We start from the raw sequence: 15997 nt of genomic DNA, 5'->3' as shown, positions 1-15997 counted from the left end.
GTAACAAAGCCTGCACTGGGTGGAGATGCTAACACCTCTCCCAGGCAGGAATTGTCACACCTGGCGGTGAGCCTCAAAGGCTCACCTCCTTTGTGCCAACCCAGCAGGACACTCCAGCTAGTGGAGTTGCCCGCCCCCTCCGGCCAGGCCCCACTTTTGGCGGCAAGGCCGGAGAAGATAATGAGAAAAACAAGGAGGAGTCACTGGCCAGTCAGGACAGCCCCTAAGGTGTCCTGAGCTGAAGTGACTCTAACTTTTAGAAATCCTCCATCTTGCAGATGGAGGATTCCCCCAATAGGGTTAGGATTGTGACCCCCTCCCCTTGGGAGGAGGCACAAAGAGGGTGTACCCACCCTCAGGGCTAGTAGCCATTGGCTACTAACCCCCCAGACCTAAACACGCCCTTAAACTTAGTATTTAAGGGCTACCCTGAACCCTAGAAAGTTAGATTCCTGCAACAAGAAGAAGGACTGCCCAGCTGAAAACCCCTGCAGCGGAAGACCAGAAGACGACAACTGCCTTGGCTCCAGAAACTCACCGGCCTGTCTCCTGCCTTCCAAAGATCCTGCTCCAGCGACGCCTTCCGAAGGGACCAGCGACCTCGACATCCTCTGAGGACTGCCCCTGCTTCGAAAAGACCAGAAACTCCCGAGGACAGCGGACCTGCTCCAAGAAAAGCTGCAACTTTGTTTCCAGCAGCTTTAAAGAACCCTGCAAGCTCCCCGCAAGAAGCGTGAGACTTGCAACACTGCACCCGGCGACCCCGACTCGGCTGGTGGAGATCCGACGCCTCAGGAGGGACCCCAGGACTACTCTGATACTGTGAGTACCAAAACCTGTCCCCCCTGAGCCCCCACAGCGCCGCCTGCAGAGGGAATCCCGAGGCTTCCCCTGACCGCGACTCTTTGAACCTAAAGTCCCGACGCCTGGGAGAGACCCGGCACCCGCAGCCCCCAGGACCTGAAGGACCGGACTTTCACTGGAGGAGTGACCCCCAGGAGTCCCTCTCCCTCGCCCAAGTGGAGGTTTCCCCGAGGAATCCCCCCCTTGCCTGCCTGCAGCGCTGAAGAGATCCCGAGATCTCTCATAGACTAACATTGAAAACCCGATGCTTGTTTCTACACTGCACCCGGCCGCCCCCGCGCTGCTGAGGGTGAAATCTCTGTGTGGACTTGTGTCCCCCCCGGTGCCCTACAAAACCCCCCTGGTCTGCCCTCCGAAGACGCGGGTACTTACCTGCAAGCAGACCGGAACCGGGGCACCCCCTTCTCTCCATTCTAGCCTATGTGTTTTGGGCACCACTTTGAACTCTGCACCTGACCGGCCCTGAGCTGCTGGTGTGGTGACTTTGGGGTTGCTCTGAACCCCCAACGGTGGGCTACCTTGGACCAAGAACTGAACCCTGTAAGTGTCCTACTTACCTGGTAAAACTAACAAAAACTTACCTCCCCCAGGAACTGTGAAAATTGCACTAAGTGTCCACTTTTAAAACGGCTATTTGTCAATAACTTGAAAAGTATACATGCAATTTTGATGATTTGAAGTTCCTAAAGTACTTACCTGCAATACCTTTCGAATGAGATATTACATGTAGAATTTGAACCTGTGGTTCTTAAAATAAACTAAGAAAAGATATTTTTCTATATAAAAACCTATTGGCTGGATTTGTCTCTGAGTGTGTGTACCTCATTTATTGTCTATGTGTATGTACAACAAATGCTTAACACTACTCCTTGGATAAGCCTACTGCTCGACCACACTACCACAAAATAGAGCATTAGTATTATCTCTTTTTACCACTATTTTACCTCTAAGGGGAACCCTTGGACTCTGTGCATGCTATTCCTTACTTTGAAATAGCACATACAGAGCCAACTTCCTACACAAAGCCTGCTCTGGGTGGTGGTGCTTCACACCTCCCCCTGCAGGACTGTAACACCTAGCAGTGAGCTTCAAAGGCTCAAGCTTCGTGTTACAATGCCCCAGGGCACTCCAGCTAGTGGAGATGCCCGCCTCCTGGACCCAGCCCCCACTTTTGGCGGCAAGTACAGGAGAGATAATGAGAAAAACAAGGAGGAGTCACTGGCCAGTCAGGACAGCCCCTAAGGTGTCCTGAGCTGAGGTGACTCTGACTTTTAGAAATCCTCCATCTTGTAGAAGGAGGATTCCCCCAATAGGGATAGGAATGTGACCCCCTCCCCTTGGGAGGAGGCACAAAGAGGGTGTACCCACCCTCAGGGCTAGTAGCCATTGGCTACTAACCCCCCAGACCTAAACACGCCCTTAAATTTAGTATTTAAGGGCTCCCCTGAACCTAAGAATTTAGATTCCTGCAACAACAAAAAGGACTGCCCAGCTGAAAACCCCTGCAGAGGAAGACCAGAAGACGACAACTGCCTTGGCTCCAGAAACTCACCGGCCTGTCTCCTGCCTTCCAAAGAACTCTGCTCCAGCGACGCCTTCCAAGGGACCAGCGACGCCTTCCAAGGGACCAGCGACCTCTGAATCCTCTGAGGACTGCCCTGCTTCGAAAAAGACAAACTCCCGAGGACAGCGGACCTGCTCCAAAAAGACTGCAACTTTGTTTCAAGGAGCAGCTTTAAAGACCCTGCAATCTCCCCGCAAGAAGCGTGAGACTTGCAACACTGCACCCGGCGACCCCGGCTCGGCTGGTGGAGAACCAACACCTCAGGGAGGACCCCCGGACTACTCTCCGACTGTGAGTACCAAAACCTGTCCCCCCTGAGCCCCCACAGCGCCGCCTGCAGAGGGAATCCCGAGGCTTCCCCTGACCGCGACTCTCTGAAACCTAAGTCCCGACGCCTGGAAAAGACCCTGCACCCGCAGCCCTCAGGACCTGAAGGACCGGACTTTCACTGGAGAAGTGACCCCCAGGAGTCCCTCTCCCTTGCCCAAGTGGAGGTTTCCCCGAGGAAGCCCCCCCTTGCCTGCCTGCAGCACTAAAGAGATCCCTTGATCTCTCATAGACTAACATTGCGAACCCGACGCTTGTTTCTACACTGCACCCGGCCGCCCCCGCGCTGCTGAGGGTGAAATTTCTGTGTGGGCTTGTGTCCCCCCCGGTGCCCTACAAAACCCCCCTGGTCTGCCCTCCGAAGACGCGGGTACTTACCTGCAAGCAGACCGGAACCGGGGCACCCCCTTCTCTCCATTCTAGCCTATGTGTTTTGGGCACCACTTTGAACTCTGCACCTGACCGGCCCTGAGCTGCTGGTGTGGTGACTTTGGGGTTGCTCTGAACCCCCAACGGTGGGCTACCTTGGACCAAGAACTGAACCCTGTAAGTGTCTTACTTACCTGGTAAAACTAACAAAAACTTACCTCCCCCAGGAACTGTGAAAATTGCACTAAGTGTCCACTTTTAAAATAGCTATTTGTCAATAACTTGAAAAGTATACATGCAATTGAAATGATTCAAAGTTCCTAATGTACTTACCTGCAATACCTTTCAAACAAGATATTACATGTTAAATTTGAACCTGTGGTTCTTAAAATAAACTAAGAAAAGATATTTTTCTATAACAAAACCTATTGGCTGGATTTGTCTCTGAGTGTGTGTACCTCATTTATTGTCTATGTGTATGTACAACAAATGCTTAACACTACTCCTTGGATAAGCCTACTGCTCGACCACACTACCACAAAATAGAGCATTAGTATTATCTATTTTTACCACTATTTTACCTCTAAGGGGAACCCTTGGACTCTGTGCATGCTATTCCTTACTTTGAAATAGCACATACAGAGCCAACTTCCTACAGCAATACTTAGGAGCGACAATCAACACAACAAAAGGGATAGCCACTCCAAGTCCACAAAGGGTTCAAAATTTTCACAAGGTGATACAAGCTATGTATCCAACAGAAAAGATACACGCAAAGATGGTCTTAAAACTCCTAGGCATGATGTCCTCATGCATAGCCATTGTCCCAAACGCAAGATTGCACATGCGGCCCTTACAACAGTGCCTAGCATCACAATGGTCACATGCACAGGGTCACCTTCTAGATCTGGTGTTGATAGACTGCCAAACATACATCTCGCTTCTATGGTGGAACAGTACAAATTTAAACAAAGGGCGGCCTTTCCAAGACCCAGTGCCACAATACGTGATAACAGATGCTTCCATGACAGGGTGGGGAGCACACCTCAATCAACACAGCATCCAAGGACAATGGGACGTACATCAAAGAAAGTTTCATATAAATCACCTAGAATTGTTAGCAGTATTTCTAGCGTTGAAAGCATTCCAACCAATGATAACCCACAAATACATTCTTGTCAAAACAGACAACATGACGACAATGTATTATTTAAACAAACAGGGGGGAACACACTCAACACAGTTGTGTCTCCTCACACAAAAAATATGGCATTGGGCAATTCACAACCACATTCGCCTAATAGCACAGTTTATTCCAGGGATCCAGAACCAGCTAGCAGACAATCTCTCTCGGGATCACCAACAGGTCCATGAATGGGAAATTCACCCCCAAATCCTGAACACTTACTTCCAAATTTGGGTAACACCTCAAATAGATCTATTTGCAACAAAAGAAAACGCAAAATGCCAAAACTTCGCATCCAGGTACCCACACCGGCAATCTCAAGGCAATGCTCTATGGATGAATTGGTCAGGGATATTTGCATACGCTTTTCCCCCTCTCCCTCTCCTTCCATATCTAGTAAACAGATTGAGTCAAAACAAACTCAAACTCATTCTAATAGCACCAACATGGGCAAGACAACCTTGGTATACAACACTACTAGACCTGTCAGTAGTACCTCATGTCAAACTACCCAACAGGCCAGATCTGTTAACACAACACAAGCAACAAATCAGGCATCCAAACCCAGCATCGCTGAATCTAGCAATTTGGCTCCTGAAATCCTAGAATTTGGACACTTAAACCTCACACAGGAATGTATGGAGGTCATAAGACAAGCTAGAAGGCCATCCACTAGACACTGCTATGCAAGTAAATGGAAAAGATTTGTTTGCTACTGCCATAATAATCAAGTTCAACCATTGCATGCATCTCCAAAAGATGTTGTAGGGTATTTACTACATTTGCAAAAGTCAAATCTAGCTTTCTCTTCCATAAAGATACATCTCGCAGCAATATCTGCATACCTGCAAATTACTCATTCAACTTCCCTATTTAAAATACCTGTCATTAAAGCATTTATGGAAGGCCTAAAAAGAATTATACTACCAAGGACACCACCTGTTCCTTCATGGAACCTCAATATTGTCTTAACAAGACTCATGGGTCCACCTTTCGAAACCCATGCATTCTTGCGAAATGCAATATCTAACGTGGAAAGTTGCATTTCTCATTGCCATTACATCTCTAAGAAGAGTAAGTGAAATTCAGGCATTTACTATACAAGAACCATTTATTCAAATACACAAAAATAAAGTAGTTCTAAGAACCAACCCAAAATTCTTACCAAAGGTCATCTCACCGTTCCACTTAAATCAAACAGTAGAATTGCCAGTGTTCTTTCCACAGCAAGACTCAATAGCTGAAAGAGCACTACATACATTAGACATCAAAAGAGCACTAATGTACTACATTGACAGAACAAAACTAATTAGGAAAACAAAACAACTATTTATTGCATTTCAAAAACCTCATACAGGAAATCCAATATCAAAACAAGGTATAGCTATATGGATAGTTAGGTGCATCCAAACCTGCTATCTTAAAGCAAAGAGACAGCTGCCTATTACACCAAAGGCACACTCAACCAGAAAGAAAGGTGCTACCATGGCCTTTCTAGGAAATATTCCAATGAACAAAATATGTAAGGCAGCAACATGGTCTACGCCTCACACATTTACTAAGCACTACTGTGTAGACGTGTTATCTGCACAACAAGCCACAGTAGGTCAAGCTGTACTAAGAACTTAATTTCAAACTACTTCCACTCCTACAGGCTGAACCACCGCTTTTGGGGAGATAACTGCTTACTAGTCTATGCACAGCATGTGTATCTGCAGCTACACATGCCACCGAACGGAAAATGTCACTTACCCAGTGTACATCTGTTCGTGGCATTAGTCGCTGCAGATTCACATGCGCCTCCCCGGGAGCCTGTAGCCGTTTGGAAGTAATCTTCAACATTTGTACATTTGTAAATATATTACTTTAACCTTCATTTTGTACATACTTATTCATTCCATTGCATGGGCACTATTACTAACATACACAACTCCTACCTCACCCTCTGCGGGGAAAACAATCTAACATGGAGTCGACGCCCATGCGCAATGGAACCAAAGTAGGAGGAGTCCCTCGGTCTCGTGACTCGAAAAGACTTCTTCGAAGAAAAACAACTTGTAACACTCCGACCCAACACCAGACGGCGGACTATGCACTATGCACAGCATGTGAATCTGCAGCGACTAATGCCACGAACAGATGTACACTGGGTAAGTGACCTTTTCTTTATTTCTTCCTTACTCTCACACTGTTACTCTGGAGATGAATAAGATAAACTTGTGCATGGGCGCAGTACCAGTACTTTTCCCAGCCAGACCCATTGCTTGATTTTTGCACTGTCATGGCCAAGCCTTCTGAGGATTTTGCTTCAAGGACTAGAAGGGCACTGCTGTCAAGGAAGAACATTGGAATGGTGGAAGGAGCAAAACAGTTTCTTCTCTTTAGGATATTTTTATTTTATTTTTTGGAGAGGAGGGAGGAATCTTTTGGGATATCGTTCCCAGTTGAAAATATATGTTCCATTGTTATCACATCCTTGGGAGACGAAGCTGCCGATGAAACCACTAGGTGGTACTTGGTGATGCTTGGGTGATATTGCTGTGGTCAACTTTCCAGATCCAGTCTTACGCCTGCTGGGTGTTCCTTATGTGAGGAATCTGCAGGAGGGTAGAATATCCACTAACAGTATTGTTACCAAATCTAAGTAGCCTTTTCCTCCTAATTTGTTTCTTTCATTATGTGTGCTTGCACTCCTTTACCCATTATTTTATATGTTCTACTCATACGTTTGTTCCAGTATGGCATAGTCTTTCTTGCTACCATCCAGATGCTTTTTTTGCAGCATTAATATGTTTTAGATTTACTTTGTATTCAGTCCGTAATTTTCATATGACAAACCATAATGGCTTTCTGCTGTCTGGGCTGTGCCTCTTATTTTGAGAATTTAGTTGTACAGCTGTACGCTTGCTTGTGATCTCAAATAAATTGAAGCATATGGCATATTATACTTAAGTACTACTATTGCAAAGCATTTGCTGCAATACATAGTAAGGATGTGTATGCAATACCATTGTAATTTTCATTTCTCTCATTTAGGCCATAGCAGAGAAACTTTCTCAGGTTATTCGTACACCTGATACTGGAAGACTGTTCACTGCTCAAGGATCTTTTGGATCTGGTCAGTATCAGATTGTATAAAATGTGTGAACAAATTGATGCTTGCAAATTTTCAGGTATTTTTTGTATTTTTTATTTTTTTGTATTCATGATTTAAAGTTTACATTATCTGAACTGAAGCTAAACAGTTAACACAGATTAGTGCTTTTTAACCTGTGATTATTGAAGCTGGATGGTTTTAGCATGTGTTGTAGATCACCTGCTTTGCACTTTCCTGCCATGATAGTGTTGGGCACGCATGTTGCTAGTTGTTTTTCTGCAAAGTATACGTTTCAAGATAGTTTGTCATCCTTCCCCAAAATGAACCAGGACAAAAACTTCATTAAATGGTCCTTTTTAGGTCTTGCCTGAGACCGCACATGTACTGCTGATTGCGAGGATCTTTTGCTTAGAAGGGGGCTCAGAGCCCTCCCATTACTTATCTTTGGTTGACTTATTTGTCAATCTCATTTCCGTGCTTCTAATTAGTCAGAGCACCTGGTTTCACTTTCTTTTTTACCCCTTTTTGGAGCATGGTTCAAGTACTAATTCATTGTAGGTGTCCTTCCGCTGGCCTGCCCAAGTCTTGCCCCGATTAAGGTACTTTTTTTTTCCCTCTGTCCCACTTTGTTGCTTGCTGACGTCGTCCTCCTCCCTTTTGCATGTAAGTTCATCTGGAAGGATGTTTTATTAAGAATAGATACTGTGACTTAAACTGACCAATAGTACTCACTTCTCCAATTTGAGTATAAGTGGGGAGCTGTAAAATCTGGAAGGAATGAGTTTGTTCAGAAGTTTGTTTTTCTTTATGTTGGTGATAATGACTGCAAAAGAAAGCAGTAGGGACAAGGAGAACTGCCCGGAGGACCACCCACAGTGTTGATGCGCCTTGAGGTGCTATTTAAATTTAACAAGGAGCAAGCCCGTCTGCCCAGATGAGGCTGGGTTGGGGCAGTCCTCTGACATCGGGCACCCGAGGGTAAGTGCTCCTTCGACCATTCATTCTCTTCAGACTGCTGCTTTTGTTGATGGGTTGTTTGCTTGGCTACATTGTGTTTCTTTAGTATCCTTTAGTGTCCCACCTCTAGTGTTTCCCTTCATTGATATTTAAGATGCTTTTTGCAGTTAAATAAATTAATGGGTGATGTGTGTAGGAAAATGTCTCCCAGTTGCAGTTACCCCCCACTTTTTGCCTGATATTGATGCTGACTTGACTAAGATGTGTTTCGGACCCTGCTAACCAGGCCCCAGCACCTCTGTTCTTTCACTTAAAAATGGCACACCCCTGGCACACAGGTAAGTCCCTTGTAAAAGGTACCAAGGGCACTCTGACCAGGGAAGGTCTCTAAGGGCTGCAGCATGTGTTTTGCCACCCTAAGGGACCCCTCACCTAACACATGCATACTGCCATTGCAGATTATGTGTGTTGATGGGGTGAAAAAGGCAAAGTCGACATGGCATCACCCTCAGGATGCCATGCACACAAAATTCTGCTTGTGGTATTGGTAAGTCACCCCTCTAGCAGGCCTTACAGCCCTAAGGCAGGGTGCATTATACCGCAGGTGAGAGTATAGCTGCATGAGCAATATGCCCCTTCAGTGTCTAAGAAATCGTGTTACAATGCCCAGCTAGTGGAGATGCCCGCCCCCTGTACACAGCCGCCACTTTTGGCGGCAAGTCCAGAGGAGATAATGAGAAAAACTAGGAGGAGTCACCGACCAGTCAGGACAGCCCCTAAGGTACCCTGAGCTGAGGTGACCTCTGCCTTTAGAAATCCTCCATCTTGGTTTTGGAGAATTCCACCAATAGGAATAGGGACATGTGTCCCTCCCCTCAAAGAGGGTGTAGCCACCCTCAAGGACAGTAGCCATTGGTTACTACCCCCCAGACCTAAACACACCCCTAAATTCAGTATTTAGAGGCAACCCTGAACCCAGGAAATCAGATTCCTGCAACCTGAAGAATGCGGGACTGCTGACCTGAAAGCCCCACAGAGACTACGGAGACACCAACTGACTTGGCGCCAGCCCTACCGGCCTGTCTCCAGACTCAAAGAACCTGCACAGCGACACATCCGACGGGACCGCGACTTCTGAGGACTCAAAGGACTGCCCTGCACCTAAAGGTCCAAGAACCGTCCTAGAACAGCAGCACTGTTCAGAAACAGCAACAACTTTGCAACAAAAAAGCAACTTTTAAAGAAACTCTCACTTCCCGCCGGAAGCGTGAGACTTCACACTATGCACCCGACGCCCCCGGCTGGAGTTCAGGAGAACCAACACTGCAGAGAGGACTCCCAGGCGACTCCAACGACATGGACACCCTGAGTCGACCCCCCTGCACCACACAGCGACGCCTGCCGAGAGAATCCAGAAGTTCCCCCTGACTGTGACTGCCTGGTAACCAAGGAACTCGATGCCTGGATGTAAAGAAATGGCTCCCTGTTGCAGTTACCCCCCACTTTTTGCCTGATACTGATGCTGACTTGACTGAGAAGTGTGCTGGGACCCTGCTAACCAGGCCCCAGCACCAGTGTTCTTTCACCTAAAATGTACCATTGTCTCCATGTAAGGAAATGCCTCCTTGGCATGGTTGCCCCCTGACTTTTTGCCTTTGCTGATGCTATGTTTACAATTGAAAGTGTGCTGAGGCCTGCTAACCAGGCCCCAGCACCAGTGTTCTTTCCCTAACCTGTACTTTTGTATCCACAATTGGCAGACCCTGGCATCCAGATAAGTCCCTTGTAACTGGTACTTCTAGTACCAAGGGCCCTGATGCCAAGGAAGGTCTCTAAGGGCTGCAGCATGTCTTATGCCACCCTGGAGACCTCTCACTCAGCACAGACACACTGCTTGCCAGCTTGTGTGTGCTAGTGAGAACAAAACGAGTAAGTCGACATGGCACTCCCCTCAGGGTGCCATGCCAGCCTCTCACTGCCTATGCAAGTATAGGTCAGTCACCCCTCTAGCAGGCCTTACAGCCCTAAGGCAGGGTGCACTATACCATAGGTGAGGGTACCAGTGCATGAGCATGGTACCCCTACAGTGTCTAAACAAAACCTTAGACATTGTAAGTGCAGGGTAGCCATAAGAGTATATGGTCTGGGAGTTTGTCAAACACGAACTCCACAGCACCATAATGGCTACACTGAAAACTGGGAAGTTTGGTATCAAACTTCTCAGCACAATAAATGCACACTGATGCCAGTGTACATTTTATTGTAAAATACACCACAGAGGGCACCTTAGAGGTGCCCCCTGAAACTTAACCGACTGTCTGTGTAGGCTGACTGGTTCCAGCAGCCTGCCACACTAGAGACATGTTGCTGGCCCCATGGGGAGAGTGCCTTTGTCACTCTGAGGCCAGTAACAAAGCCTGCACTGGGTGGAGATGCTAACACCTCCCCCAGGCAGGAGCTGTGACACCTGGCGGTGAGCCTCAAAGGCTCACCCCTTTGTCACAGCCCAGCAGGGCACTCCAGCTTAGTGGAGTTGCCCGCCCCCTCCGGCCACGGCCCCCACTTTTGGCGGCAAGGCTGGAGGGAACAAAGAAAGCAACAAGGAGGAGTCACTGGCCAGTCAGGACAGCCCCTAAGGTGTCCTGAGCTGAGGTGACTCTAACTTTTAGAAATCCTCCATCTTGCAGATGGAGGATTCCCCCAATAGGGTTAGGATTGTGACCCCCTCCCCTTGGGAGGAGGCACAAAGAGGGTGTACCCACCCTCAGGGCTAGTAGCCATTGGCTACTAACCCCCCAGACCTAAACACGCCCTTAAATTTAGTATTTAAGGGCTACCCTGAACCCTAGAAAATTAGATTCCTGCAACTACAAGAAGAAGGACTGCCTAGCTGAAAACCCCTGCAGAGGAAGACCAGAAGACGACAACTGCCTTGGCTCCAGAAACTCACCGGCCTGTCTCCTGCCTTCCAAAGAACTCTGCTCCAGCGACGCCTTCCAAGGGACCAGCGACCTCTGAATCCTCTGAGGACTGCCCTGCTTCGAAAAAGACAAGAAACTCCAGAGGACAGCGGACCTGCTCCAAAAAGACTGCAACTTTGTTTCAAGAAGCAGCTTTAAAGAACCCTGCAATCTCCCCGCAAGAAGCGTGAGACTTGCAACACTGCACCCGGCGACCCCGACTCGGCTGGTGGAGAACCAACACCTCAGGGAGGACCCCCGGACTACTCTCCGACTGTGAGTACCAAAACCTGTCCCCCCTGGGCCCCCACAGCGCCGCCTGCAGAGGGAATCCCGAGGCTTCCCCTGACCGCGACTCTCTGAAACCTAAGTCCCGACGCCTGGAAAAGACCCTGCACCCGCAGCCCCCAGGACCTGAAGGACCGGACTTTCACTGGAGAAGTGACCCCCAGGAGTCCCTCTCCCTTGCCCAAGTGAAGGTTTCCCCGAGGAAGCCCCCCCTTGCCTGCCTGCAGCGCTGAAGAGATCCGTTGATCTCTCATAGACTAACATTGCAAACCCGACGCTTGTTTCTACACTGCACCCGGCCGCCCCCGCGCTGCTGAGGGTGAAATTTCTGTGTGGGATTGTGTCCCCCCCGGTGCCCTACAAAACCCCCCTGGTCTGCCCTCCGAAGACGCGGGTACTTACCTGCAAGCAGACCGGAACCGGGGCACCCCCTTCTCTCCATTCTAGCCTATGCGTTTTGGGCACCACTTTGAACTCTGCACCTGACCGGCCCTGAGCTGCTGGTGTGGTGACTTTGGGGTTGCTCTGAACCCCCAACGGTGGGCTACCTTGGACCAAGAACTGAACCCTGTAAGTGTCTTACTTACCTGGTAAAACTAACAAAAACTTACCTCCCCCAGGAACTGTGAAAATTGCACTAAGTGTCCACTTTTGAAATAGCTATTTGTGAATAACTTGAAAAGTATACATGCAATTGAAATGATTCAAAGTTCCTAATGTACTTACCTGCAATACCTTTCAAACAAGATATTACATGTTAAATTTGAACCTATGGTTCTTAAAATAAACTAAGAAAATATATTTTTCTATAACAAAACCTATTGGCTGGATTTGTCTCTGAGTGTGTGTACCTCATTTATTGTCTATGTGTATGTACAACAAATGCTTAACACTACTCCTTGGATAAGCCTACTGCTCGACCACACTACCACAAAATAGAGCATTAGTATTATCTCTTTTTACCACTATTTTACCTCTAAGGGGAACCCTTGGACTCTGTGCATGCTATTCCTTACTTTGAAATAGCACATACAGAGCCAACTTCCTACATTGGTGGATCAGCGGTGGGGTACAAGACTTTGCATTTGCTGGACTACTCAGCCAATACCTGATCACACGACAAATTCCAAAATTGTCATTAGAAATTGATTTTTGCAATTTGAAAAGTTTTCTAAATTCTTAAAAGACCTGCTAGGGCCTTGTGTTAGATCCTGTTTAGCATTTCTTTTAGAGTTTAAAAGTTTGTAAAAGTTTGAATTAGATTCTAGAACCAGTTTTAGATTCCTAAAAAGTATTCCAACTTTTAGAAGCAAAATGTCTAGCACAGATGTGACTGTGGTGGAACTCGACACCACACCTTACCTCCATCTTAAGATGAGGGAGCTAAGGTCACTCTGTAAAATAAAGAAAATAACAATGGGCCCCAAACCTACCAAAATACAGCTCCAGGAGCTTTTGGCAGAGTTTGAAAAGGCCAACCCCTCTGAGGGTGGCAACTCAGAGGAAGAGGATAGTGACTTGGAGGAAAATTCCCCCCTACCAGTCCTATCTAGGGAGAACAGGGTCCCTCAAACCCTGACTCCAAAAATAATAGTCAGAGATGCTGGTTCCCTCACAGGAGAGACCAACACCTCTGAAATCACTGAGGATAACTCCAGTGAAGAGGACATCCAGTTAGCCAGGATGGCCAAAAGATTGGCTTTGGAAAGACAGATCCTAGCCATAGAGAGGGAAAGACAAGAGATGGGCCTAGGACCCATCAATGGTGGCAGCAACATAAATAGGGTCAGAGATTCTCCTGACATGTTGAAAATCCCCAAAGGGATTGTAACTAAATATGAAGATGGTGATGACATCACCAAATGGTTCACAGCTTTTGAGAGGGCTTGTGTAACCAGAAAAGTGAACAAATCTCACTGGGGTGCTCTCCTTTGGGAAATGTTCACAGGAAAGTGTAGGGATAGACTCCTCACACTCTCTGGAAAAGATGCAGAATCTTATGACCTCATGAAGGGTACCCTGATTGAGGGCTTTGGATTCTCCACTGAGGAGTATAGGATTAGATTCAGGGGGGCTCAAAAATCCTCGAGCCAGACCTGGGTTGACTTTGTAGACTACTCAGTAAAAACACTAGATGGTTGGATTCAAGGCAGTGGTGTAAGTAATTATGATGGGCTGTACAATTTATTTGTGAAAGAACACCTGTTAAGTAATTGTTTCAATGATAAACTGCATCAGCATCTGGTAGACCTAGGACCAATTTCTCCCCAAGAATTGGGAAAGAAAGCGGACCATTGGGTCAAGACAAGGGTGTCCAAAACTTCCACAGGGGGTGACCAAAAGAAAGGGGTCACAAAACCTCCCCAGGGGAAAGGTGGTGAGACAGCCAAAAATAAAAATAGTAAAGAGTCTTCTACAGGCCCCCAAAAACCTGCACAGGAGGGTGGGCCCAGAGCCTCTTCACAAAACAATCCTGGGTACAAGGGTAAAAACTTTGATCCCAAAAAGGCCTGGTGTCGAAACTGTAGTCAGTCTGGACACCAAACTGGAGACAAGGCCTGTCCCAAGAAAAGTTCCACTCCAAACTCCAATCCAGGTAACACTGGAATGGCTAGTCTCCAAGTGGGATCAACAGTGTGCCCAGAGCAAATCAGGGTCCACACTGAAGCTACTCTAGTCTCTGAGGGTGGGGTGGATTTAGCCACACTAGCTGCCTGGCCGCCTAACATGCAAAAATACAGGCAGCAGCTCTTTATTAATGGGACAAGTGTAGAGGGCCTGAGGGATACAGGTGCCAGTGTCACCATGGTGACAGAGAAACTGGTTTCCCCTGGCCAATACCTGACTGGAAAAACGTATACAGTCACCAATGCTGACAATCAAACTAAAGCACATCCCATGGCAATGGTAACTTTAGAATGGGGAGGGGTCAATGGCCTGAAACAGGTGGTGGTCTCCTCAAACATCCCAGTAGACTGTCTGCTTGGAAATGACCTGGAGTCCTCAGCATGGGCTGAGGTAGAGCTAAAAACCCATGCAGCCATGCTGGGTATCCCTGAACTGGTGTGTGTAAAAACAAGAGCACAATGCAAGGCACAGGGTGAAAAAGTAGAGCTGGAGTCTGGAAAAATGGCCCAGCCTACCAAGAGAAAAGGAAAGTCAGTTGGGAAACCAACTGCAACACAGTCAGAAAAAGAGAACCTCTCTTCTCAGGAAGAAGTTCTGCCCTCTGAGGGAACTGAGCCTTTGGAGCTTGAACCTTATCAGGTTGAGCTCTTAGGCCCAGGGGGACCCTCAAGGGAGGAGCTGTGTAAGGGACAAGAAACCTGTCCCTCTCTTGAAGGCCTTAGGCAGCAAGCTGCTGAAGAGGCCAAGGGCAAGAAAAATGGAACACATAGGGTCTATTGGGAAGATGGACTCCTGTACACTGAGGCCAGAGACCCCAAACCTGGTGCCACTAGGAGAGTGGTAGTGCCTCAGTCGTTCAGAGAGTTTATTCTGACCTTAGCCCATGATATTCCCCTTGCTGGGCATTTGGGGCAAACCAAGACGTGGGAGAGGTTAGTCAACCACTTCTACTGGCCCAATATGTCCCAGAAGGTTAAGGAGTTTTGCCTCTCCTGCCCCACCTGTCAATCCAGTGGTAAGACAGGTGGGCACCCAAAGGCCCCCCTCATTCCACTTCCAGTGGTGGGGGTCCCCTTTGAAAGAGTGGGTGTGGACATAGTTGGTCCACTGGAACCTCCCACAGCCTCAGGAAATATGTACATCCTAGTAGTAGTGGTGGATCATGCTACTAGGTATCCTGAAGCTATTCCCCTTAGGTCGACTACTGCCCCTGCAGTAGCCAAGGCCCTCATTGGTATCTTTACCAGAGTGGGTTTCCCTAAGGAGGTGGTGTCTGACAGAGGTACCAACTTCATGTCAGCATACCTAAAACACATGTGGAATGAGTGTGGAGTGACTTACAAATTCACTACACCATACCATCCACAAACTAATGGCTTAGTTGAGAGATTCAACAAGACATTAAAAGGCATGATCATGGGGCTCCCAGAAAAACTCAAAAGGAGATGGGATGTCCTCTTGCCATGTCTGCTTTTTGCTTACAGAGAGGTGCCACAGAAGGGAGTAGGATTCTCACCCTTTGAACTTCTGTTTGGTCATCCTGTAAGGGGACCACTTGCTCTTGTTAAAGAAGGCTGGGAGAGACCTCTTCATGAGCCTAAACAAGACATAGTGGACTATGTACTTGGCCTTCGCTCTAGAATGGCAGAGTACATGGAAAAGGCAACCAAAAACCTTGAGGCCAGCCAACAGCTCCAGAAGTTTTGGTATGACCAAAAGGCTGCACTGGTTGAGTTCCAACCAGGGCAGAAAGTCTG

General features: G+C 47.5%; 1 protein-coding gene across 1 annotated transcript in view; it reads left to right on the top strand.

Moving 5' to 3' along the window:
• Positions 1–15997, top strand: part of LOC138280199 (tol-Pal system protein TolA-like) — a 689969-nt gene that overhangs the window by 633966 nt on the left and 40006 nt on the right. The window contains exon 19 of the mRNA XM_069219461.1: positions 7347–7428. The gene's annotated coding sequence lies outside the window, so the exon portion shown is untranslated. The remainder of the gene's footprint in view (positions 1–7346; positions 7429–15997) is intronic.

This window comes from Pleurodeles waltl, chromosome 2_2, assembly GCF_031143425.1.
Source record: "Pleurodeles waltl isolate 20211129_DDA chromosome 2_2, aPleWal1.hap1.20221129, whole genome shotgun sequence".
Classification (NCBI taxonomy): Eukaryota; Metazoa; Chordata; class Amphibia; order Caudata; family Salamandridae; genus Pleurodeles; species Pleurodeles waltl.
This window is presented reverse-complemented; position numbering and strand designations above follow the sequence as displayed.